This window comes from Chamaea fasciata, unplaced genomic scaffold (assembly GCF_029207755.1).
Source record: "Chamaea fasciata isolate MVZ Bird 193981 ecotype frontalis unplaced genomic scaffold, bChaFas1.0.hap1 SCAF_9, whole genome shotgun sequence".
In the NCBI taxonomy this organism is placed as follows: domain Eukaryota; kingdom Metazoa; phylum Chordata; class Aves; order Passeriformes; family Sylviidae; genus Chamaea; species Chamaea fasciata.
The window spans coordinates 1,712,920-1,740,852 of record NW_027094094.1 but is presented as its reverse complement, the minus strand read 5'-3'; positions in this window follow the sequence as shown (position 1 = coordinate 1,740,852).

The following is a 27,933-nucleotide window of genomic DNA, read 5'->3' as shown; positions in this document are numbered from 1 at the left end:
AGCCGCAGCATTAATAGCAATTCACCATGCTGGACTTGATTTCAGAGCTGACAAAAAGCCATAATTCTAATTCATATCAGAGTATTTCCAGTCTTTCCACTCCCCCGATGCTCCAGGCATGAAACTGGAGCACCAAAACCTGGGCAGAAATGGACCTTCCACTTGTCTCACCACGTTCCTCTTGGACCACGTGTGATTCCCACATCACTGAAAAAACACATCTCATATTATAGCACTGGGCATGACATCCACAACGGGTTTTAAATCAGCCCCCTCCCTTGCATATCGAGCTGGTCCTTGCCAGAGCAAGCTGCTGGTTTCAGGAGGCATTTTCCGTGGAAATGAGCTCCAGAGAAGGAAGCTGTGGGAGTCTGTCAAGCACGCAGTAAACTCAGGTCTGAAGCGTGGCATTTCCTGATGCACATCCTTAATTACAACAACAGAACAGAGAGTGTGGAGGAGGAACTTTTACAGCGCATTAAAGGCAGGAGTGATGGGTGGTACAGCTGTCTGGATTTCCTTGGAAATAGGAAGCAATATCATTTATTAATTATGCTGAGGTAACTGGGAAAAAAAATTTAAATATAGAAGGACCTGAAACCAGTAATTGGCTGGAAATTTCCCATCTCCTCCCTCCCCACCCCCACCTTACTCTGCTGCTGTAGAAATTACCAACAAAATGTATTCCACTTCATTTCCCATGACACTAAACACTTGGAATATGGTTCCACATCTTAATATTATTGAAAGATGAAGTGACATTATGAAAAAACCTAACACAGAGCTCCTCTCTTCCTGAGCAGGCAGTGCCAGTGTCTCTTGGAATATGAACACTCCTTTCTTTGGCACCTGAGAATGTGGAGGACCTGCTGCACAAAGCCGGTCCCAAAATCATTCTCCCCCTGATGCTTTTGCCCCAAGATTGACTTGCAAAAATAAGGAATCAGCAGATTTGCTGTCAGCCTTCAAGATGAGCTGCTGCACTTCAGAGGAAACATTTATGAAAATACAACAAAACTGTGTAAAAACCTGATCTGGCATCACACAACACTGAATAATTTAGGGATAACACTCCTCAACTGCAAAGGAGGAGCATGCACAGGACATAAATGCCCAGAAAACTGCCTGTGGATATAGGGGAAGCAAGCAGGAATGGGGCAGCTCCTCTCCTAAATCACCTGGAGATCCCCAGGCTGGTGCTCCATGGAGAGGTGCCTCCATCAGCCCCACAAAGAGCTGGATGAGCTCCCAAGCTGGGCACCGGTGGTTGATGAATCACAGACTGACCCCTAAACTGGTGTGGAAATTCTCACCGAGGAAGGAGAATAGTGGCCAGACAAATCGTGTTGTTCTTCAGCAAAAAAATTGGTTTGACGGATCAAAGCTGCAGAGCAATTGCCACTGCTAAGTTGAGATTTTTATTTTAAATAGAATATTTCAGTTAATAAGTGCAAAATATTTCTCTGGCTGTAAATGTAAGACCCACGTCAATTAAAACGGAGCATTGTAGGTCTTAAACATACAGGATTTAATTGTCAAAAGAGAGTAAATTCTAGGTTAAATCTATTATTTCAGCCTTTTAATCCTGTGGGATAAATGCAGTTGACACTTTATATATCCAGCCCCACTCAAGAGGAACAGTAGGGCTGGCCAACAATACAGTGGGAGTATTAAAGAATAATTTCCACTTTTTCCAGAGACATTTATTTCTATTTCACAAGGCATAGCAAGTTTATTTTGATGGCTACCAGACCCACTAATTTCTCTTGGAATCACACGGAATGATTCCTCAAGAACCACCACGCCAGGCAGGGTAGGAAACACACCTCAGAGTGGTTGTTAAAGATAAATTCCTTGAAAGTTTGACTTGGCATTCTTCAATTACTACCCTAATTATTCTTCTATTGCTTAGGCAGTGAGCCAAAGGTTTCCTGGGTGCAGAGGAAGTTAATAGGGGAGATGAAGCAAGATTGTGAGGCCATGTCAGCATATGTTCATTAAAACCTGATTTCTTCAGCATTAAACTCACTCCTGGCACCAACAACGTCCTACTCTGCCTGTGTGTTTAATGATAAAAAAATAAGAATAATTATTTACAATATTTCCTGACCCAGTTTCTTTGGTTGTTTGTTCAGAACTGTACTTATTTTTTTAAATAAAAAAAATGAGGAATTCATTGGGAAATCTACAGTAAAGAAGGTGCTGTCTCCTGTTCGTTGCTAGAAGGAAATTAAGGAGTTTCCAAAAGCTTCCCAGTAATCCCCACTGCTTTCCAGCGTTCAGCACTGGATATATATAATTACACATGAAAAAATTACATTTGAAGAAAGTTATTTGAGTTGCAAAGCCAAGTGCTTGAAAGTTAAGAAACGGCATTTTTGCCATTGCCTGTGCAATCCTGGTTCTTCCCACCTTCGTATCCAACTTCTAATATTAAAAGAGAGGGAATGGGAAAATATTACGTGGTTATGTAGTTAAAGATTGGATCGTAATGCACGAGCTCCTGGGAGCAGAAGTGGGGCTGCAGACATATGTAACTGTAAATCTGGCATTCCTGAACATCCAGATCCTGCCTATCCAAACCAAATAACTTCCTTTTAGCATATTTTTATGCAATTTCCTGGTTTGTTTCATTTCTGAGGGAATATTTATAAAGCAAATCATCTCATGCAGAGCTGTGCAAAATAGTATTGGTTTCTTGTGTCCCTTCTGGTGTCCCTTTTGTTTTTCTCTGTCTTCCACGCTTGCTCACTTTCTTTTCCTGGGAAAACACGGAAATATTCCCTCTGTGGAGGCATCTGTTAGGGAATGGTGGGAGAAGATGCAGGGATTAAGGTGATGTTGGGCCCCAGGGTCAGGGTCAAGATTCTTTGGAAATTTGCAAAACCCACCTGTGTGACCTGGGAGCCAGGGGAGAGAATCTCCAGGGAAAAAAACAAAACCAAAAACAAAAACAAACAAAAAAACCCCAACAAAAGCCAAAGGGGCTTCTTAGAAACCAGTTTATAACTCAGTTACAGCTGAGAGACATTTCGTGGGAGCAGAAAAGGCCCTTCCCTGCCCTGAAGGCTTTCTCCCTGCCAAATTTCATGTCAGATTTCATGCAGCTGTTGGAGATCATCCCCCCAAAAAAACCCCAGTCTTGGGAATCACCCCCAGCATGGAGGTCTGGGTGGCCAAGTGGCTCCTGCTGAGCCACCGTGAAGGTCTCTCCTCTGATTTTTTGAAGTCTGAGGAGTTTGCCATTGGTGGTAGAGGAAGAAGAAAGTCATCCTTGAATTTCCAGCCCCTCAAGGCTCAGCCCCAGCCCATCCCCCTGGAATGGGATGGGGCATCAAAGGACAGACAGAAGGAAAAATCTATTGTGGATGTTGGAAACTGATCTAAATCCTTCCTGGACAATCTGCTTATTTAATACGTTCATTTAAATTCACTTCACAGTCAAGGAAAAGGAGAATTTTTTAAAAAATAACTGCTTATTAATGCAAGTTACGGGCAAAATAAATCAACTCTCTTCCTTCCCCTCCACCCAAAACTCAGACCAGAGAGAGCCTGAGCTGTGCTCAGCATTTAATGTAAAAAATCTATATATTTTTTTCTTTCTTTCTCTTTTTTTTTTTTTTTAAGTAGGCTTAAGGAAACACAATTTCATGGATCACCAATAAACAAGGTTTTAAAAATTTTTCCCTTTTAAATTTATGAAGGGAAGAAAAAGTATCAAGGTAGCCAAATCTCCAGGATGTCTTACAGCACATTAAGTATAGATCCAACCTCAAGGAATTTTTATTAACCTCTCACTGCTTCCAAATTCACAACAATTCCCCCAAATCAGAGTTCAGTTTCCCACATCAGAAGCTGCCAAACATCTCAACATGCCTGAGGACCACGGATGATGTTCCTGCTCTCCTCCAGTGTGGCTTGGAGCTGTGTCCTCACCCCACAGGGGGGCACAGCACTTTGCATGTCTGGCATTTTTCAGTGCACAGCGTGGATATTTAGAGGCAAAACCTTGGATTCCACATCCCTGCTTCCATCTGCAGGGATCTGGAACTAAGAGAGGGTTTGGCTCTCAGCTGGGTTTGGCAGGGAGCTCACACACCAGCGCGAGGATCCTCCCTCCCCAGCCAGCCCTGAGCATCTCCCACATCCAGAAACCCTTTCTCCTGAGGTGTGAAGTGGCCTTTCCACACAGCACTGGCAACCTGTCTTAAGCATTGTTCTTTCTCTTTTGTCCTGATTGTTTCCCCACAGATCTCCCTGTTTTAAACCCCAGAGATGCAGAAGGCAGAGGGTTGTTGGGGGTGGTGGTGATACCTTGGGAAGGCTGACCTGAAACAGAGACTGGACAGAGCTGGAGAAAAAAGTAGAGATTTATTGAAAGGCCTTTAGGGTACACCTTGGGCAGGACAAGAGCCTGGCCAGGGCTACACCCAAGGTGGACCCAAAATGGTCACAAAATGGACAAACGGTCACGAGGTCTCACACTTTTATAAGTTTTGGTCCATTTGCACTTTGGGGTTGAATTGTCCAATTCCAGCTCCAGGCTGGGAGGTCCCATCCTTCTTGTCCCTCCCTCCAGCCCACCCTTGTTTGTGCTGTTGGGGCTGAGAGTTGTCCTTGGTGTGCAGCAGGAGAAGGATTTGTTTTGTGTCCCTGCAGAGCTGAGTGACACTGACTGTGAGCTCAGAGCTGCACCCCTGGGCACCACAGGACCTGAAATACATGAAAGATAAAACTTAAAGCATCAGTGGGAGCTGGGAGATCAGGGGTGCTTGTGCCCAAATCTGCACCTTCCTGGCTGGGGTGGGTGCTACAGGCTGAGCACCCTTGCTGGGGGAACTGGTTCCCACTGGGGTCTGGCCAAGACCTTTGAACAGAGGCGTTCAGGGGTCAGTGTTTGGGCTGATGCTGTTCCACCCCTCTGTCTGTGATGTGGACACTGGGATTAAAGGATCTGTGGCAAATTTGCCAGTGACAGTGAGCTGTGTGTGGCAGTCACAGGCTGCAGGGAAGAGGGGGGATCCAGAGGGACCTGGACAGGCTGGAGAATTGATGAAAAATTCCTCATGAGCCAGCAGTGAGTGCTCCCAACCCAGAAACCGAGTCCTGGGCTACATCCAAAACGCAGTGGGGAGCAGGGGAGGGAGGTGTAGTGAAAGGACAAGGAGCGGTGGGTGCAAATTGAAAGAGGGCGAATTTAGTTTGGATTTTAGGAAGAATTTCTTCCCTGGGAGGGTGGGCAGGCCCTGGCACAGGGTGCCCAGAGCAGCTGTGGCTGCCCCTGCATCCCTGGCAGTGCCCAAGGCCAGGCTGGACACTGGGGCTTGGAACAGCCTGGGACAGTGGAAGGTGTCCCTGCCATGGCAGGGGTGGGATGAGAAGATATTTAGTGTCCCTTAACATTCTGTGAAGATCTCTGGAGGTGAATACAAACATCCCACAAATCAGAAACCCACAAGGAGGGAAAGCTGCCTGCCATTATCTGAGAGCTGTTGTAGAAACCACACACCGTGTGCAAGTGGTTACACTGTGGTTCACCAGAGCCTGCCTCTGAGCTGATTTTTCTGGCAGAAAAAGAAACCTCAGCCATCCCTAATTATGGAGCAAGGGGATGAGGAAGGGCTTGAGAATCACCTGTGTCACCCTCACCTGTGAAGAGCTTCACCCACTGTGAACCCCACCAACGTCTGCTGCTTCACCTCCAAACCCATCTGCCAACGCCAGGGACGTCTATCAGCTCCTAAAACACCTGCTCCGAAATCTCTGCTCATTGCAATTAAATATTTAGATGATGTTTCATTTATGAAAATTAGATTTTAGACGTGAATTAGGACTACCTTAATTATTACACTAAAACATGGAAATGATAGTATATTATTAGAAACATATTTTTCTTGCAAAACTGTGTTCGCAATCGCGCCAGGAAAAAAAAAAGTTATGAAATAGACTTTTTATAGTAGGTGTTAATTCTGAATAATTAGGATTAGGCACTGGGGATTTGCAACCCAAATAAAAATTACCTAATTAACCCTTATATTGGCCCTAACAGAGAAGCCAAATAGTTCACCAATTAAAAAAAAAAAGAAATTGTAAAAAAAAAAAAAAAAAAAAAGTTCTCCACATATATAAGTGGGTGTCTAATAGTCTAAAACGAAATGGGATTTAAAGACACCTCCTGAAAAATATTTACAAACCTGACCAGAGTCATCCAGACGTCTGGGATTTGGATTTGCCACGATGTGATCGACATGATCCAGGTATTTTAGGATCACATCCCAATTAGGAAAAGCGAAATCATCTCGGGTCCTTTTCTTGACACTCTCTTAATGCTGATGCCGCCTTGTTTAATTTCCTTTTATAATGTTTATTTAGGTTTTTTGGGTTTGTTTTTTTTTATTGTCTAGATTTTATGTATCCCACGGCATGTCCAGGAAGTGATGTATTCACGGGAATCAGAAGTCTCTGGGGAAACATTTCAGCCAGGAGGGACACACAAAGGCAGGGGCTGGAGCCTCCTCAGCTTGGCCATCACCTTTTGGAGCTGTGTTGGATTCATGGCCAAAAGCCAGGAGATCCATCTCTCCTTTTACAGGTCCTCTGAAAGCAGCCCTGACCAACAGCTCTCCAAAGACAAGGGGGAAAAGAAAATAATTCTTTTCCTCAGCCAAGGGCAAGAAGAGAACCACAGAAAGTCCTGAGCTGGAAGGGACGCACAAGGATTGAGTTCAGCTCCTGTGCCTGCACAGGACACCCCAAAAATCTCACCCTGTGGCAGCCTTGGTGCAGCTCTTCTGGGCTCACATAAACCCTGAGGCACTGCAGAGGGTCTCCAGTTCATTTCTCTGCCCAAGGTGTAGCAGCCAGTGCATAAATCCAAGGTAAAATCCACCTTGCTCCAGCTCCATATGTTTTAAAGCTTCTTCTATTTTCATTTCCTAGACGGACTTGGCGAGCTGCAGAAATACAAGCTACACTTGAGCTGAAACAAGACCTGGCCAGACTTTGAGGTTGCCAGGGTCTGAGATGCATGCAAAATTGAGGCAGATCCCTCTAGATACGATCATTTTTATGAGTTAAGAAAACACGGAGGCATCCGTCCAGCTTTTCCCACCAGCAGGTGAAAGACGCCAAATGTCCCAGTTTGCTGCAGAAATGTGGCACCAGGCTCACTCCGGACGTGCAGATTCTCCTCTCCCCTGCACGTGGAAGGATATGGAATGTTATCCAGACTACCAGGATGAGAACAGCACGATGCCATTAACCATCACAGGACCCGAGGGAACAGCTGGAGCTGTGTCAGGGCAGGTTTAGGTTGGATTTCAGGGAAAGGTTTTTCCCCCAGAGGGTGCTGGCACTGCCCAGGCTCCCCAGGGAATGGGCATGGCCCCGAGGCTGCCAGAGCTCCAGGAGATCTTGGACACTCAGGGATGCCCAGGGTGGGATTGTTGGGGTGTCTGTGCAGGGCCAGGAGCTGAATCCATGATCCTTGTGGGTCCCTTCCAGCTCAGGACATTCCATGATTCCATCAAAGCCAGTTGTGCCTGATGGCTGATTCTTGGACAACGCTTTATGGAAGATTTATGTCTAAAGATCTTAATCAGACCAATATTTAGCCAACATTAATTACCACCCTTATTAAGAATGAGCTGAAACCTTGGTGAGTGTTTATAGATATATGGGAAGTCCATGAAATTGGGACAGTCAGGGGGAAAAGCACAAAGCTTTCCAACAACTCTTTTAGGCTCCAATCATTCAAAAAACCACGGAGAACACTTTAAATAACCTCAAATACACATTGGTTTAGCTCAGAGAATCACACAGTGCAATATATTGTGCATATACCTCGTGAGTGCTCTCCCTCCAGCTTGCTCCAGCTGCAATTGGAGCAAAGCTTTGCAGCTCCCAAATCCCTTGGGATGCCCCTACAGCATTCACAGCTCTCCCAGGCCCCATTCCCAACACTCCAGCCCCACCACGGGACCACTGCCAGGCTGTTACCCACAGACCGTGCTCTGCCTCCCAGGAAAACCAGGATTTCGCTCAAGGTTTATAGATTCAATCAAACCTCCTCCAACAATTCCCATGGAAGTACTCGATATACATGAGGCTGAAGCCTTAATTTTTTTAAGTTTGCTTTTCCCCTGCCGTACAGATTAAATACATAATTTGATTTCATCTCATTCAATTTTAAAATGATTAATCTTATCAAAACCCACACGAGTGGTCCCAGCTCGGGCCAGCTGGACAGGTGCATCTCAATTCCGAGGCAAACACCCATCCTTGACCTGGATTTCGTCTCCATGCACCGGGATCACTGAGTCCTGTGCCCAAAACACTGTCTCCAGTTGAAAAGAGAAGCAAAATCCAAATTCCCAAGAGCCCCACAGTGCCCAAAAAGAGAAGCAGGGCTCCATTTGCCTCAGCTGGCACGTTGCCTCCTGCAACGTAGGCTGGATTTCCTTCTTCTAAAATCTGGGAACGGTATAAATGGGAGATAACTCGCACTCCTTAATGCTTTCCATCCTCTTTGCAAAATCTTTTTATAATGCTCAAATAGTTGGCTTTCAGTGATGATCTTATAATGATCCTAGGGAGTACTGAGAAACTGCGAGTAAATTCAAGTCAAATACATTTTAGAAAATTAATACAATATCACAGACCTTATATTGAATAATTTTCATTACAGGATATAATTCTCTTACTGGGGAAGAGCAATAACGTGGTGATTGTTGATGTTGCCAGTGCCTTTTTTTTTTTTTTGGTATCTTTTTTTTTAACTCTGCAATACTTAGACAGTAAATTGTGCTGTTATAGTTGCTCGGCAACCATAACTTCTGCATACTCACCTCCCATGGTTTTGTAGCAACAAAAATCTTATGATAACAAGGGGATGGGTATCTTTTTTTCTTTCTTTCTTTCTTTTTTTTTCTTTCTTTTTTTTTTTTTTGTAATCAAGATTCTCCTTGATATGCAAATGTATGCAGCATTTAATGTATTATGTATGGGAAAAAATTAAAATAATTATTTCGTTTGAGTAATGAGCCTTAAGTGTCGATTTCGGATTTCCAAAGGCAGGAATGGACCTGCTGAAAATTTGATACCAATAAACAGAGGAAATCCACTGGCATAGAGTAAAACAATTATATTCTCCTTGGAACATCTGCAATTTACATATCTCAGCTGTGAGATACAAAACAGGAACAGGGAGAACGTTCTGGGTTTGTGGGTTTGAGTTTTAGAGAAGAGCAAGTGGACAAAAGGAAAATAAATAAATGGAAAAAAAAAAAAACTCTAAGAGAAATGGACTCACAGTAAATTCAGCACCTGCAAAGCAAGACAAAATTGTGTTATTCTTCTCCAGAGAAACCTGGTTTTCCTGGGTAGATATCTGGGACTCAGTGCAGGAGATCACTTCAATATTCAATTCAAGGATTAAGAGCCTGAGAGAATTTTGGGCATCCCCAAAGCAAGAGGCAGAGGCACCTGGGTTCTACACCTCCCTAAGGAAAAAAAAAAATCAGGTTTTAACAATTATTTTTTTCATATGAACTCTTATTTCTCATGGACTTTTCTCTTTGGACTGAAGCGGAATTTGCTTGTGGATGTGCTGTTGTACCTCATCGAGATTTTGAAAAAGCATTTTTCATTATTTGCAAAGTTTTGGTGGGGCTTGGGGGATTTTTTTGTTTTCAGAATGGTCCTATACTCATGGTACATTTACTTTTATCCTTATCTCCTGCACAAAGAGAATAAAAAACTAAACACAGAAGTTATTAGATCATCCTGCAGGAACATCAATGGACCAAAATGATTCTCTCCTTAATTGTTTTAATTAGGGAAAAAGTAAAATTATCTACATTTCTGTTTTAATTGCTAGAAGGAAAAAAATGATTTGATATTGCACTCTGTATTTGAAGGAATCTGTGATGGTGCAACACTTCTGAGTGATTTTAATTATTTAATGTAACAAGTTTGTTTCCTTTCAAGCAGAATAAAATTTAACTTTTCACACCAGCACCGAGTTTGGGTTCAGCTTTAATTGCGCTTTCTCGTTTGAATCAGATTTCCCCACCATAAACACAATTGAGTTTCCCTTTTTGGTACCAAAATTGAGTTGGTATCGATTGAGTTTCTCCTTTTTGGGATTTAATGGCAAATTTATGTGGCACCACAGATGAGGGAGCTGCTCTGGACATCAAAGAGGGAATTTTCCCTGTTTCATCTCTGCCTAATCAGGATATCCTCCAGCTTCTGGAAAGCTTTGTAAGTACTTGAACATGGTGTCTCTTTATTAAGCTACAAATACTCTAAACGGAGCCCCCTGCTCTGGGAGGCCGTGGTTGAGTGCCAGGACCCCTCCACCTGAACACCACAATCCGTGGTGCTCCACTGGAGCTGAGATCAAACCAAGAATTTCACTTTTCTACTGCCCTGGGGCCACCACAACTAAATTTTCTGCCAAGCAGCACGACTATAATAGAAAAAAATAAAGAAATCCGCCCTGGATTCCTTAGATAAATGACTTTTTTGAGCAATAGAAAGGAAGCTCCCACTGCCAGCAGCCTCTGGTCCTCCACCAGGATATTGCTGGGCGTATTTCCCAGTCACCTGCAAGAAACACTCCCTCACCCAGCCCTCACCACTTCCCGGGGCTGAAGGCATTTAGAAAAAGCTTTAACTCAGATGTGCCATCAGAAGTGGCAGTGCAGGGAAGCTGCCACATCCCTGCAACACACTCAGCATTTCCCCAAGGAGCCGGTGGTCCGGGTTCCAAATATAATTAGGAGAAATTTCAAACACTGCTTTAGATTACGTATACAGTAGCACACAGTACTGACATAACTATAGAGGATATCTCTTCCAGTCTTTAATCATCAAGTCATATTTTGTCTTCTTTACATATAGGTCATTTCTTTGACAGAATAAATTATGATTAGCCTCTTAGTTTAAATGTAAAATTTAGCAGAACTATAGTGTCACTGCTCCCTGTGTTCTTCCTTTCAGTATTTCTCTTTCATTAAAACTGCCTTTGAAATCTTTTACCCTCTACTCCATCTGAAGCCCAGAGAGGACACTCCAATTTCTGAAACCCTGTCTGTGCTAAAGGAAAATGTGGAGGCTCAGGCTTCTGCATGGGTTTTTTTCCCCCCCTTTTTTTTTTTTTTTTTTTGGATACCAGGATCACAGTGATGCTGGTCTACAACAGGCAGGGAGCAGCCAGCCAGAATATGGGATGTGCTGGGAGATTTTTCCTGCAGGCTGGGCCTTTTCTTAGGGCACATTTCTTCCCTTAATATCCAAGGAACAAGACCAAACAGAAACAACTATTTTTGTTCAGGCGCAAATCTTTTCCCTTCCCCAAAATTTTAGATGCCGTATATGGATGTGCATACATAAAATATTTACTCTGAACAGAGACAACTGATGAAATTCAACAGGCTGGGCCCTTTTGAACATCATAAACTTCGCTGCCCGGGCTGATGTGTTCATGTATAATTTTCACCGCCTCCAGAAAACCCTTTTTCCGCTCGATTCTCTTTGCTGCTCAGAAGTGTTTGGAAAGTGCACAGCAGCTCCCTGCGTGTCCCAAAAGGTGCCAGGCACCCTCCCCACTGTGTAAAAACTCTGATTGCTCAGGACACGCCAGAGCTGTGCCAAAATCCCACCCGGGATCGCGCCGGGAATCAAACACTCACCCAAACTGGGGCAGTGCTTGGCTCTGGCTGCCACACCAAACCCCATCCAACCCACCACGGAGAAGCTCCTTCCCACAGCGTTTTCACAAGGCCCTGGGTGCACATTAACAGGCACAGGATCATGGAATCATGGAATGGTTTCTGTTGGAAGGGGCCTTAAAGCTCATCCAGTTCCAGCCCCTGCCATGAGCAGGGTCACCTCCCACGAGGACAGGTTGTTCCAAGCCCCAGTGTCCAACCTGGCCCTGATTTGTTAAAGGTGACACCAGCAGCAAAGCAAAACCTATTGGAAAAGAGAATAAAAATTTAAAAATAAATCACAGTTGACCAAATATTTCATTGCTAGAAACAGCTCCATCAACTCCTGTGGTTCTACTCTGAGAAACACCAAGCCAGGATGAGAAGGGAGATGATAAAATGTGTTGGATATGCCAAGGCACTTTTTCACTGGGCTGAAACCTCTTCTTACCCAGCCAGCAAGATTGTTTAAGTGCTGACCGGTTTGCAAGTTCAATCTCTGTAAATATGAGTGCAAAGAAAAAGCAGAGAGGAGCTTTGCCATAACTGTTAGGATCTGCTGTCCAACAGAAAGCTAAAATTGCATCAACATATTATAAATACGAGGATTTAAAGCCTTCTGGAGAGGGTGAGGTTATAATGCTGCTGGACCAATACCATAAAACATGAAAGATTTCATCCTGCTGCCATAATTCTGCTACTCTGATGCCGGATTTTCTTAAAAATACACATCTGCATTTCAATATTTAGAGATGCACCATGATTCTTCTTGATGTATTCCCCCCCAAATCAGAGGATTTCCTTTGGACAGGGGCTCATTTTCAGCTGGGAAAACTAAAAAAAAGGTTACTACTTTGGAGCGAGGACCCCTGTGGTCCTCCACTTGGCAGGACAATGGAGTATCCGTGGGAAAACTGGGCCATAAATTTGAGCAGTCCATGGAAAGTGGGAAATGTGATCCTAAATCCTCGGCTCTGCCACACCTCAGTTCCAGAGCAGCGTCACAGGATGGAAAACCGGGCTGGGGGATAGGGAGCTGCAGACCCACAGCTCCCTCACACCTCCCCTCTCACACCTCCTGCCCCTCTCCAAATCTCTGTCCCAGAAACGCCCTCCCCGAGCAGGATTCCCATTAAACACGGGGCATGCAGGCCTCGGGGTCTGAGCTATTTCATTCTGACTTCCCCCCATGCCATAAACCCACAGTAGACCCCATAAAGCCCTTTAGGAAGATGGGTGCCTAATTCCCATTATCACAGAATGAAAAAAAAAGTCAATTAGAGACTGTGAACTCCCCATTTCAGATTCCCTCTTTTGTTTCAGGTAAGATCCCCAAACCTGTTTTGAATGATCAGATCCTGTGGGAAGATTTTTATCCTTGAGTGTTACTCACATTGTGTTTTGGGATGCAGAGCTGCTGGATCAAAACTCAGCGTACAACAGAGCACAAAGAAATTCTACTTTTCATGGAAAAAGATTGCATTAAGAAGAGGTGGAGAACCTCTCTTTGAAAAGAGACCAGGGGATGAAATTTCCATTGTAAGTTCCAGGGCAATTTGTAAATAAATATACCTAGTAACTAGTAATTAACATTTTATTAGATAAATGACTCGTGCACACTAAATTACCATGCATAAATACGCCATTAATATGCAGCAGAACTTATAGTTCAAAGCTATCAGCAATGTAAACATATGTTCACCCACTCCATCTCGTGCTGAAGGGCTGCCATGAAATACAGCGGTGATTTAGGGGGCTCCAGACTAGCAGGGAAACCTCCTCGTTCATCTCAGAGGATGGGATGAAGTGGCTCCAGCCCACAAGCAAGGCAGAGCAGTTGTTGTGGAGCTGCTTTGCTCTTTGATAATTAGCAGTGGGCGGAAAAACTCATTTGCTGTCCGTTGTAGAAATGTTGAGCTATCTGAGGGCTGGTGAGGAGCAGAGGATTTTATACACGGGGAGGAGCCTGCCTTCTCCCCAGGAATGTGGAGCTGCTGGACAGAGCCCAGAGGATGGAGCAGCTCTGGTAGGAGGAAAGGCTGGCAGAGCTGGGATTGTTCAGCCTGGACAGGAGAAGCTCTGGGGTGACCTCAGTGCGGCCTTGCAGGGCCTGGAGGAGTAAACAGGAAAGATGGAGAGAGACAATTGACAAAGGATGGGGCGACAGGACAAGGGGAAATTGCTTCCAAGTGAAATTGGGTAGATTTAGGTGGGATTTTAGGCAGGAATTGTCCCCTGGGAGGGTGGGCAGGCCCTGGCACAGGGTGCCCAGAGCAGCTGTGGCTGCCCCTGGATCCCTGGCAGTGCCCAATTGGGGCTTGGAGCAGCCTGGGACAGTGGGAGGTGTCCCTGCCGTGGCAGGGGTGGAATGGGGTATTTTTAAGGTCCCTTCCAGCCCAAACCATTCAGGAATTCTATGACAATACCAGAGCATTTTGCCATCATTAACGAGCCCAGCTGTGCCCAGCTGTGCTGCTCCCACATCCCAGGTGGAATCCAGGCAGGATCAAAGGTTTTGCCCATCACCACGCAGGAGAGGGCAGTGGCTTCAACCAAAATCAGTCCCTCAGCCAAAATCAGCCACACCACTGTGCCTTGCCCTGAACGGGGATACGTGGTGAAGAATGACCTCTGAGAGATTTAAAAACCACATGTGATTGCCACTTGCTACCTTGAAATAGATGAAATTAATTTCCTCTCTGTGCCATTCCCCCTCTCTCTGAGAAATCCCTTTTCCAGGAAACAAACAGCAGCGCTGAGCAGTTGGCTTTCATCCTGCTGTCAGCCTCTCCAAATACACCACTCCCAGGAATTTCTATTAGTACATAAAATATGGGACATGTGAGGAAAGGTTAACCTGGACACCTCGCAATCCAGCTCTTGATTAATTCTAATTTCAGAACAGAACAAAACGCAGGCAGCAGTGGTAAAGTGACAACCAGGGAGCAGAAAGCACCAGGATGAGGAGGACACCAATGCAGAGCTTTCCTCGGAAAGAGCATTTTTACCCACCCACACTCTCAGACACAAAGCTGAAAGCAACTTTCATTTCCTCAGGAGTAAACCTGCATTTATCCAGGTCTGTGCCCATCCTGGATGGAAGGTCCATGGAGTTTGAGAAATGTTGGGATGGATACCTATGGGTTTTACCCGCACTTCTGAGGGCCAGCCTGGCAGAAACATGGCTGATATTAATTAGTGAGACGGCACGATCGAGTGTGCCTTGAAAAATCAAACAGGTTTTAATAAAGAAGGAAAATAATACCAAAAACAAGAACAAAGCCGAGCACAGCACAGAGACAAGAGTCCTACTTGCTACAACACCTCGAAAAACGTGGAGTTTCTTTGTTCTCTCCCTTTAGTACTTAACAGTTTAGGTGGGCTTTTTGGCCCTTGGCCCAATGAGATGAACAGCAGACTTTGAGTTACGTTCCTGGAGTCCAATCCACAGTCCTGTGCTGGCTCCCAGCCAATTACAATGAGAAACCCACAGAACTTTCCAGCTAAACCCCCCAAAATGCCTAAAGGAAAACTGAGACTCTTTCCCTATGTGGAAGCACCTGCTGGAGGTGTAGGGATGGCATCACCACAGATCCCAGCCCAAAAGCTTTCCACCCCAGCCAGGCAAAGGAGTCCTGATATTCCTGCAGGCACCCAGATCCTCCCCCACAGCAAGTGCTCACCTGGGCATGGATGAGCAGCCAACCGTGGCCAGCACCTCCTCCAGCTGGTGCCACCCTTTTATATCCCTTCAATCCCTTAATAGCTCACTGGAGGTCAAAGTCATCCTGCTCTTCCCCCTGGAACATCCCAGCTGCAGCCCTCACCTGACAGACACCAGGGCACGCAGGAGCCACGGGGCACTTTTCACTTTGCTACTGATTTAAATACATGCTTGACCTGAAATTTTGTATTTTTCTTGTTTCCTTGGGTCATGATTAACTTTCTGAGCCGCTGGTTTTGGCTGCCGGGATATTTTGGCAACTAATTCGCCATCAGGGAGAGGACAAACGTTGTCCAAAGCTGCCTCCACCCTCTTCTCCAGGTACCTCTGGAGTGCAAAATGTCGTTCATTGAGTGGTTTAAAAGGTGTTCAGTTTGAGTATGAAACTTTTTGGGTAAAATACCAGACACTGCATGATTCAACAGCCTTCCCATTTACAGAGCACACAAGGATACACTTGCGCAATTTCAACATTATTAGAGGGGCCGCGCTGAAAAATTGACCTTAAAAACCTCACAACAACTTGTCCTTTGTAAAAGGGGAGGGGATAAAAACCCACCAAAAGCTGTGTGCTCCCTTTCTGGAACTAACCAGCAACTGGGTAAACGTGTGCTATGTACAAATAACATAAAATGCCTGCAGCTGGGTAGATGTTTTCCATAACAATGCTCCGAGAAATTGCATTAAACCTCAGACATTATCCCTGGTTTTATAGAATTGCCCACAGAGACAGACACCAACATCACTATTAAGTATCAAGAAAGTGCCAGCCTTGTTACAGGAGCTTTATGAGAGCCAAGGATCAAATATTTTTTCACAGTTTTATGTGGATAGTTTCATGAAAATTGATCAGGTCTAAAAAGTCACAGTCCAAATGAAGCTAAGGTTAAAGATAATTTATACATGATATTCCTAATTTTATTCTGAGCCCTTTTATTACTATGTAGGCCTTTATGACTTTAAAGAAAATGTCAGTGGCAGCAAATGACATTGTACTGAATAATCTAGTTATGAGGGAAAAGACATTTAAAACTATTCCAGATCAGCTTTGCTCTGTTCTGCTGAACTTACAGTTTTATCCCACACAGCTGGGCAAAACTCCTGCCTGGGTTTTTAAATCTTCCCTGAGGTTGCTTTGTGAGCCAACGTCTTTTCCTCTTCTCTTTTTAATTCCTTGGAAATTTCATGTTTCCCCCCTCCCTTTTTTTTTTTTTCCTGGGTACTTGGAGGGAATTCAGTTCTCCTTCACGTGTGTCTCACCCTGTGTTGTTGCTGTCTCAGGGTCCAGCCCAGCCCTGAATATCCAGGACAGGGAAGGAAAATTCCCTCAGCTCCTGATGTTGGTGATTTTTACCTGTCCTTGGCAGCAGCAACTGTGTCCCAGCAGCTCCACAGCAGGGAGAGAAACTGGAGACAAATTCCTGCTGCTCTTGACATGGACAGACAAGATATTTCCCCAAATCTCTGTCTGTACAACACCAGGAGCAGAGGTGGCTCTGAAGGGCATCTGTGGCTCCTTTTTTTTGAGGCATCCGCACCCCGGTTTGCAGGTTTTGTCCCCACCTCTCCTTTTCCTCCTTTCATCCAATCTCCAGATGCAGAACAGCAGCTACAACAGCAAATCTGCGGAATATTATGGATATTTACTGTGTTATTAGGGAGACAACTGTCTCGTGGCAGCAACATCAGCATTTTTTTTTCCTTTTTTTTTTTCCTTTTTTCCAACCAGAAAAAAACGGGAGAGGTGCAGAGTGACCCCTTGGGCAGAGGCTGACACCCCATTTGGTGCAGAGGGGAGGTCTGGAGGGTCACCTTTTCCCAAGGGAGTTCCCAGGAGTTCCCTGGAGGAATCCCCAGACCACAGCCCTGCTCCTGCTGTTCCTCGTGGTGGGACAATTTGTCCTGTCCCCACTTCTCTCCAGGATGAGGTTTCTGTGGGAGGAAACACCCGGGGAATGTTCCCCCAAACATTTGTGGACACTTGAAACTAAACTAAAGCTAAAACTGCCCAAATTCCATCTGATGGATTCCCCAGATATTTTGGGATCTCGGTGCAAATCGTGCTCCTGGATGAATTTTTGGTTTTGGTGGAACAGGAAGATGAACACGTTAATCTGGCACTGGTACAGTTCTGTTGTAAATAAAGTTTTTCAAGAATATCGGTCACTGTGTGATTTAGTAGGAGGAAACAGTGATAATAAATTGAAATAAAGATTATTCTCCTGTTAGTTTGGGGTTTACATTTAAATTCCTTTAAAATCCTCAGTGTTAAACAGCTTGTTTTCTTTTTTGTTTGTTTGTTTTCTGGGGGGTTTGTTTCTCTGTTTGTGGGGATTTTTTTTGATTTCTTGTGGATTTTTTGTGGGTTTTTTTGTTGTTGTTGTTTTGGGTTTTTTGGGGTTTTTGTGGGTTTGGGGTTTTTTTTGTTTTTGTTCATTTATTTCTTTATGGTCCTTTGGCGTTTTTTTGTTTGGGTTTTTTTGGGGGTTTTTTGTAGTTTTTTGTCTGGTTTTTTTGTTGTTTGTTTGTTTGTTTGTTTTTTCTATGTGTGATTTCTTGCTCAGGGAAAGAAATGAGAGTTCTCATCATTAACAGTCTTCCCAAATTCTGCCTCTGTCTGAGCCCACACTACCCCTGGTTTTCCAGATGCTTGTTTGAAAGGCAACTGTTATTGCATGTCATAATTGTGTTCATAGCTGAGTAAACACCTTCACAGGTGCAAAAGGACCCGAAAGCTGCAAGAGTTGTAAGGCTGAAAAAGCAGAAATTTTATAGCCTTGTCATGGACAAAGGCGGTGTAGAAATGAAATACAATATTTTCCTCTGGCTGAAGTGTAACACTTGATTAGCTTGAAAAGCAGCGAGAGCCGTGTGGCCGTGCACAGGATTTAATCAAAAACGTAGCTTTGTTTGAAAAGTGATTAGGTAAAAATGTCATTGATTTCTACAGCAAATCTGCTCACTGAGGGTTTCAGAGACATAGACTCCTTTCTCTTCATAATATTTATATTTTAACTGTTTTTCAGTGGCGGCCAAATAGAGCTATCAGGCTAAAAGAAGAGGAGAAATTGTTGTGGCAGAGGTTTTTTGAGTGCAAGGCGAGTCTTGGCTGCAGGATTTGGCTCTCCCTGTTCTCTTTGAGCACCTCTGTCTTTCCTCATCGCTATCTTGAATTTATATTTATTTTAATCAAAAATCAAGCTCTTCTTTGGTCAGCTGAGCTGAGAAGGTAAAGGGCAAGAGAGCTGGAAAAGATTTATATAGGAGTGCAAGAATTCCAGAGCAACTGTGGCTGCCCCTGGATCCCTGCCAGTGCCCAAGGCCAAGTTGGACATTGGGGTTTGGAGCAGCCTGGGACAGTGGGAGGTGTCCCTGCCATGGATGGGGTCGCTCTGGATGGGATTTAAAGTCTCTTCCAACCCAAATCATCCTGGGATTCCCTGAAAGAATTGCTGCATATCAGGAAAGGTGCCCATCCCCATGCCCATCCCCATCCCTGACCTCAGCTGTGTCTCCAAATGAACCCAGTGTGGATCAGGTCACCATGGATGCTCCTTCCCAACTCCAGTTTGTTGCTGTTTCGGTCAAGCAAATTAATTAAGATGCAAATTTAATTGAATATATATGTAAAACTATGAATTTTTATTTTCTTTTTTAAGTGAGTGAGTGCATCTGTCTCCTGTAATCTTCAAAAGGAAAGTCATTTCCTAGTTACTATAATTAGTATTATAATATAATTATATTATAATTAGTGATATTCTCAGAAACTGCCTAAGTATAATAAATACATATTAACCTGTTCATTTTTATTAAGTTATTTCAGCCAAGTATTGTTCAGATGAGCAAATGTTTCATAAAACTTTTTCCATATTGTTGGAGAAATTATCAAATCCCCCTTTACCCGAACATCTTTTAATATAATTTTTAATGAGAGAGAAGATATCACAGAAACCCTTGAAGAGTCCTGGAGAGATATTATTGATCTTTGGAGTTAGATCACCTTAATGATTATCTTTCATAGCAGCTGGAATATTTTGTTCCTTGTCTGCCAGAAAGACACATCTGAAGGTTAAATACAGCAGGATGGAGCAAAATTTTGCTGGAAGTTTATAAATCCAGCACATGGAGGAGGAAAAGGAGGAGGAGAGGATGGTTTGCCGCAGAATTCCCCAAAATGTCTCCTGCACCAAGGAGCTCATGCCCAGGGCTACAGATTAGGGACAAAATCAGGTCAGTTCGAACCTGGCACTTTGATAAATAATAAAATTTATCCCTGGGAACACCCAGCATGTGTTCAGTGAATCCTGGAATGGTTTGGGTTGGGAGGGACTTTAAATCTCATCCAGTTGCCACCCCGTGCCATGGACAGGGACACCTCCCACTGTCCCAGGCTGCTCCAAGCCCCAATGTCCAGCCTGGCCTTGGGCACTGCCAGGGATCCAGGGGCAGCCACAGCTTCTCTGGAATTCCATCCCAGGGAACAATTCCTGCCCAATATCCCATCCAGCCCTGCTCTCCTCCTGTGTGAAGTGATTGGAGACTTTCAAACTCTCCTTGTTCCCTGATTTCTGCTCTTTCAGAGGCGCAGCATCCCTGGCTGCAGCTCGGCATCAAGGAGCTTTTCCTTTCTCCTGTCAGAGCCTGCCAAAGCCTCCCAGTGCCTCACCAGTGCCCAGGGCAGCCCAAGCAGCCTCACAAACAATGGATTTGATCTTTTTTCTGAGCTGGACTTCATTGGAATCATGTTATCAATTCTTTGTCGGGATCCTTGAGGGTGTTTTGCGAAGAAATCAGCATGTGTGGTTCCATAATGATAGTCCACGTTTCCCTTCAGAAAAAACAGTGCTGACCGAGGGGAGTGCTGCCAGAGGTTTTACGGCTCAAGTCTAACCTTCCTTAACCTTTTTTTTTGCTTTCTTTCTTTTTTTAATGTCTCCCAGTATTGACAAGGCCTTTAATTTGTGATACAAGGCTGTACCACTTCTCAAGATTAAGCAGCATTAGGGAGTAGCACCTGGTGGCCGGGAAGGACGGATCCATGGGCAGATCCCACCTGCTTCCCACCACATCCAGGCCTGGGGGAGGATGGATCCAGGGCCAGCTGTCCCCTTCTTCCCAGGCAGTGGTAAATCAGCAAGTTGTAATTCACGTGGCAGATAAATTTATTGGAACAAAACCCCAAAGCGCCAGGAGGAGAATTAGGATAAATGGACTGGAGTGGGAAGGGCTGGGACTGTGCTCCTGTTCCCGGTGTCTGGGGACACGGGGTGCCCTGAGCACCCTCTCCACACCACTCCACACCACAACTTCTGCACAATCCATGGGAAAGGCTCCCAGCCCTGAGGACAACCGTCCCCCAGCCCAACTCCATCCCAGGGGCCTCATCCACCCCCCCCCCCCCCAGGCACTGCTGCAAACACAACTGAACAGATTTTTGGTTCTCCTCCCACACCGGGATGAACGAACCCCAGGGTGCTCCCAAAAGACCTGGAATTCTCTGTGTTGGGCCCAAGAGCAGCTGGGATCACTGCTGGACACTGGGACAGCCTCATCCAGGGGCTGAGTGGGCACTGGAGCTGTGAGGAGGGGACCAGGAGGGGACCGGGGGGGGACTGCCACAGCTCTGTGCCTCTCTCCAGGATCCTGCACCACCGGAGCATCCCTCCAGTGGCCCTTTAAGCCAGATTGAAAGATGCTGTGCACTGCCAGGCTGACTAAAAAGCAGCATTTTCCGGGCTGTGGAAGCAGCTCTGGATGTTTAATGTCTCTCAATGGCTGGGGTGGGATGGCACGGCATCCGCCGAAAGCCAAGCAGCTGAATCCTTGTGCGCTGCTTTGAAAAATTAGGGGCATTTATAATGTCTAATATGTTGCAAGCCAGGATGATTTAACAGATGGTTTAAAAGGGAAATCAGCATGTCAGGCAAGGCCCGGTGTGCCGCTCTCTGCAGATTTCTATAGAATTGGGAGAGTGATAAAAAATGTTTCTCTTCTCTATCTCAGCGCCGAGAGATGTTAAAACTTGAAACCTTGAGGGAAATTGCTTAATTACCCTCGTGGTGCCAGTGGTCCAGAGCAGTGGGAAATTTCAATTCCCTGCAGAAAGGGGTCAAACAGGGAACAACCAGGACACTTTTTAAACTCTTGTTAATGCCTCATAACCTTTAATGAATAATTTTCAGTGGCTCGGCCAAGCCAAGCTAACCTCACACGAAAGACAGTCATATTTACCTTCTGCATTGGAGCTCACCTTGATTCTGGGCACAAAGGGAAAAATATAAACAACATTTTTGCTCCCATGCAGCCAGGATACCAGAAAGGAAATTCTGATATTTAAATGTCTCTACTTCTTTTATGCCTCGACTTATAATTTCCACAGAATTCTAAATTTAATGTGCAAAACCAAGTTAACTTTTCTTTTAAGAGTGTGATGAGCAGGGCTAACCCCACACCCCGCATCCAACAATTCCACAGCATTTTTCTTTTAGAAAGAAGAGTTAATATTTAAAGTTGCCCTTTAATGCTCATTTGGAAGCACTGATTGAATAATAAGCCGAGCAGCTCAGTGTATCACATCTCTATTAAATTCTCTTGCCTTTTTTAAGATTAAAAAAAGAACTTTTTTTCTTCCTCTAAATGCAAATCTTTCTGTGTAACACTGTGCCTAATCTACTACAACTAATTAATCTGTTTGAGCTGATGAAATGTTACCTCTGCATTTTTTGTTCCTTGTATACAATTATTGTAACAGTGGTGAATAAATCAATATTCCCAATCCAACTGTAAAAAACAATCAAGAAAAGCAGTGCTTCTCAGGGAAAAAACACCAAATAATATTTATTAACTCTGTCTCAATCCACAGCAGAGCCTAATACCATTCAAGCATTTTCTGCAAGTGTAATAAGCAAACTCAAATACATGATGAAAGTGGCACATGCCAATAATTTCACCATTTTACACTGCAGAGTAATTGAAGGATTTAATGAGAAACAAACCAATAAAAATAAATAGACCATGCGAGAGGAGGAGAAACTGATCTAAAATGGAAGTTGCTCCATTGTGAGTTTTAGGGGGTTTTTTTGCATGGTCTGATCAGGGGAAAAAAAAACCAAAAAGAACAGGTTTGGGACGATTTGGTCTTTATTTCTACTTATTTTACATTTTGCAGTTTGATTTCTGGAGGGGAAAGAGCCACTTGTTCTGTGTGGATTCGATTGTGCATCAGGATTCTCTCCCTCTGCTGCCGCTTCCCGCCGAGCCGTCCTTTTCCCGCTGAATTCCATGATGAATTGGATCTTCCTGCCTCAAGTTAGAAACTGTTTCTGCTGTATTGGTGTTTATAAATAACTCCGAGCAGCCCAGCCTTTTAAATAATGGCAGCGAGTCCTTCTGCTTTTAGAAACGTCCATAAATCACCGTCCTCACGAAGGGAATTCTGATTACAAATAAACTCCTTTGTCTCAGCATTGCCCCTAAATTTTGGCCGTGTACAAACGTCTCACCGAGCTTACAGGGCAGGGATGTGCTTGGGCACACAGAACATTTTGGCCTTACATGTTTTTGATGCACATTTTTGGTAATTCCAGAGTGGAATCCACCTCTCAATCAGTCTGACCTAACAAAATTTCACGAACAAATTTTTTTTTTTCTTACTGAAGAGCCTCGAAGTGGAGAATTTGGACCCCAAAGTTGGTGGTACAGCAAGTGGCAGAACCTCCCCACAAAAGATTTTGGACAGGCACAAGATCAGAGATGCTCCTGACCAAGCCCAGGGTGACACTTGGTGAGGAGAGGTTTGGATCCAAAAACAACACCCCAAAGCACTGGAGTTTTAAAGCAAACTTGGGGATGGTACAAAAGGTCAACAAATGAATTGTTTTTTTATTTCTGTCCCCACTTGAAACAGAAATACGTAAAATCTCTGTTCATTTTTGAGCTCAGTTCCTGAGAAATGTGGACCAGAAATTCCTGAGAAATGTGGACCAGGAGGGGCTCCTCACTCGCTGAGAGCAGGAGCCGAGCAAAGCCCAGCTTGCTAAAGCCCTACATGGAGAGCAATCACTCCAAATACCGAGCTCTGTACACCTGGTAAGAGAAACAATAAAACAGAATCTCGTCTCTGAAGGGGATTCTCTTCAGCTGCGTTGTTTGGATGTTTTTTTCCTTGTATGCACAATTGGAAACACGGGCTTGTAATAAGTTATTGCTTCGTGTGGTGCTTGGGGAAAGCGGGAGAGGGCAGGTTCAGAGCCCCAGCGTGGAGAGGGCTCTCCCTGGACAGCTGAGGGCCAAGCTCAGTGAACAGGTCAGCGACCCGCCTATAAAATCTTTGAAGTGCTTGCTTGAAGAGTATTGACTGTCCAGAGCCTTTTATTTCATATCAAGTTCAAATGTAGTGTCTTTATGAGCATAATGCACAAATCAATGGATTAGGACATTCAGATTATTTAGATGGAGCTGGGAGTGTGCAGAATACACTGAGGAGTTGTTCAAACAATTGACAGGGATTTCACAAAACAGGGTCTCCTAAAAAAAATATTTTCTATATCTTTACTTGTCAGGATGACAAGTTTTGCCTGGGCAATGAAACAGGAATTGCTGTTTTCTCTACCTTGGCAAGATGAAGACTGGAAGAGTTAAAAATCCTATGTTTTTTCTGAATTTAGACCAACAAATATGATTATTGTTATATTATTATTATCATCATCATTATTATTATTTTATTAATTTCAGTAGTGTGGAGGACATGGATTTTTCTATATCCTGGTCTTACAGAGCACATAAAAATCCTCCCACCCCAATATCTCTTCTTGCAGCAAATTTATTTCCTGCTACAAGCAGAGTTTAGTCTGTTACTTTCCACAGAAGCACCAGGAGATAATGAATAGAAAATTCAATTTTTTTTTTTTAATTTTCAACTTTTAATTTCTATTTTGAATTTTCATTTCATCTTTCATGGTGCCTGAAGGACGCTCATGGCAATAAGAACCCGTCCCATCTCCCATCACAGAGCCAAACCCAAACTCCGTCACTCCACACTGAACATTTCTCACCCGTGTCCCATTTTCCTGTCCTCCTTCCCATCCAGCACGGCCATGGGCTCCTGCAAGGCACAATTCCACCCCAGAACTCCCTGATTTTGTACATCCAGGGCAAAATAAAACTGTTTCAACAAGATGGATTACAGAATCGGGAATTATTTTGGTACAGTACAAGGTCAGCTGCACTTTTAGCACCAACAAGTTCCAAAGGTCTCACATTTTTGGCAGGAACGCTTTGCTGGTGAAATACAAACCAGCGTGTCACGAGTGTTTTTGCAATGTTTTAATGGCCCTAACTCGAGGACCATGACCTCTGCACGTCCATGGGTTTGCTCCTTGTGCTAAGTGTTTATTTTTCACTCTCCCAATGGGGGGAACAAAGAGCTGGGATTGCTCTGATGTCGAATCCATGGATGCAGAAACGTGTGAGACGGAAGAACTGAGCATTATTCTCACTCCCACCACGGCTCCTGGCAGGGGCAGGGTGGCACAGCAAGCCAGGCTGAAGGTTTCAATCCCTGGCACACCTTGGGCCTGGACTTCCCAATTCTGGCATCCTCAGCCTTGCTTTTTTCCTCTTTTTCCCAGCCTGGGAAAGGGCCAACTCCACTCTGGGCTCCAACTCTTCCCACACACACACACACAGAGAAATCACTTTTGGTGGTATAAAACCCCTGGAAAACTTGTCCCAGGAGCAGGGAAGCAGCAATTCCCCTAATCATATTTCTGAAGCAGGGAGGCTGGACCAGATGACCTCTTGGGGTTCCTTCCAACCTGACCCGTTCTGGAATTCTGGGATTCCTTGGCAGACAAAAAATGTCCTGCATTTTGACATGGAAACAAGGAATATTTCCCAAACCTGTGAGGGTGAGGGTGTGTTCACTGTGGGTACTGCAACTGCCACTCAAGATCTGAAACTTCCAGGGACAAAATCGTGGCCAAGGACCCAGCAGCTGACAGGAGAATTTATGACAGTGGGGACAAAAAGTCCAGTGTCGCTCGAAAACTTTGAGGCAGGTTACAAACTACCCTTATCCTGCTCCAGCAGTGACATGAGCAGAACAGTCATAGTAGCTACCAAAATACATTAAAACCTTGTTAATTGCAACACATTCAATAATTTTAGTGTAATTGATGCATTTCCCCACCATTCCAGAATTTCAATCCCAAGTATTTTCAATGTTGGTAAGGACTGGACTCACCCCGTCACTAATTAAACAAATCATTTCCAAAGAACTGGGAGAAATCCCTGTGAGCAGAGCAGCTCCCCCAGAAAAAGTGGGATTTCAGGCCAAAACTGCCTGGTTACCCTCAAAGCCACAGCTACCCCAGCTCAGCCATCACCATTTCCCATGGAATACAACACAGCCTGTTCCCAGTGCTCCTCACTCTCCAGAAAGCTCCAAACCCACCAAATCAGAGCTCAAACCCAGGAATTTCTGAGGATGGACCAGCAAAACCCAATAAAACCCTTTATCCTTCCCAGTGCTGCCTCCCAGGTAGGGCTGCTGAGGGATGCTGGGTTTCCCAAACTGGTTTTCCCAAACCTGAGGGACGTGGCAGTGTCCTGCAGGAATATTACACAGTTGTTGTTGTTATCCTCCAATCCGCCCTATGATCAGCTTGTCAGTTTATATTTTTGTTCCACGAGGTGTATTTTTATTGTGAGGCTCCCCCGGAAAATTTGTGGATTTTCCAGGCTGTCTGTGTAAATGAATATAAGGAATATTAGCGTGTCACAGCGTGTTCTGGTCTGGTGTGGCAGAGCTGCCTTTTCTCCGTTGTTTTTTTTTTATTTTTATTTTTATCAATGGAAATTATAAGGAAGATAGTTCCACTGCCTTAGCTGTCAGCCAATCCATGTAAATTCCTGCAATTATGGGGGAGAGGGGGGGAAAGTGGCCCTTCATTACCAATCAGAATTTCATTTCTGGCCTCCCCTGCATCCTCACAGAAGCCTTTCCCAGGGATGCCAGGACAAATAAGTGTGCTGTATCTCTGGAATGCTCATTTTCCAGTCATTCCAGGAAGATTGGCGGGTACGTTGCACGCTTCCAGTGTAATTAGTCTTTTTTTTAATGAAATGGACCCTGGATATCTTCCACTGCGGAGCTCCAATAATAGAATTTAAGTGAAAGTAATTTCAAAGTGCAACAGTAGTTTACATATTAGTTATTGTATAAAGAAAAAATAAAAAAGAAAAAAAAAACCTGCTCTGCTGTTCTAGGTTAAATGCAATTAACATCCAGGCCTTCTGCAAGGCTCCTGGGAGGGAATGATTGGTTTGGCAGGTTATTTCTCAGATCTTGATAAAAAGGAAAAGAAACCCCCCATTATTTTTCACGAGAAACCCTCGCTGAAAATATTCCAGCCCTCTCTAGATTCAAGCCCTCCAAGCAACTCAGTAGAACACGACTGTAACTCCAGAATTTGGACTAATTAACTATTGCTCAGAAGCACAATTACCATGTGAGCCGCTGCCCGTGGAATATTGCAAATAAATAACGTTTTGCAAGTCCAAGTAGATGTCAGTTCCTTTCTAATTAGCGTTTGCTGCGAGAGGAATGGACGGAGTTTTCGGTTTGGTTTTGGAAAAACAGAGTGTGCAGTACCCTGATGTGGGAGCAAACATTGCAGTAACAACACAAAAAAACATATTCATTACATGCCCTTTTTTCACCCAGCTGTATCCCATATCCAAAGAAAACCGTGGTTTATGAGAAATACAGAAAGAACTATTACAGAATTATTGCAAGATTGCTCAAACCTGAAAAAAAAAAGGAATTTTTTTTTTATTTTATTATTATTTTCTTTCTTTGCCCCTAGTAAGCACATTTTTTAAAAGCAATTTATTTTCTCATTTGAAAAGTCAAACCTTTCACTCCCAATTGTTTCTGTACATTCCCTGGTTATCTAGGAATAAAATCTAACCCTCACAGCATCTACGAGCTGGTTTGATGAGGTCTTACTGCAAAGGACCTCACAGAAAGTTGCTCCTTCTTAGTTGCACAGGAATGCTTAGATCAAATCCCACTATTTTAATGTTTCATTGGGGGGAAAACCAGATGCAGTGTAGGCCAAACAAAACACTCTGGCTGGTCTGGGGTTGTTTTCCTTGCCTCTGGACACTTTCTGCGGTGTAGATGGTCCTTCACAGGCTGTTAAACACAACCTCTGCCTCGGGAAGTCCCGAGTCCGAGTTTTTTGCATTATTTTTTTGGAGATGGGAAAACAGACAAGGAAAAGCCTCCCTGTCCTTATATTCATGGCATCATGGAATGGTTTGGGTTGAAAGGGACCTTAAAGTCACCTGTTCCCACCCCCTGCCATGGGCAGGGGCACCTTCCACTCTCCCAGGTTGCTCCGATGATGTCTCACCTGGCCTCGGACACTTGCAGGGATTCATCCCAGCCATCAGCCAGGTACTGGGCCAGATGGATTGTTAATGCATCCC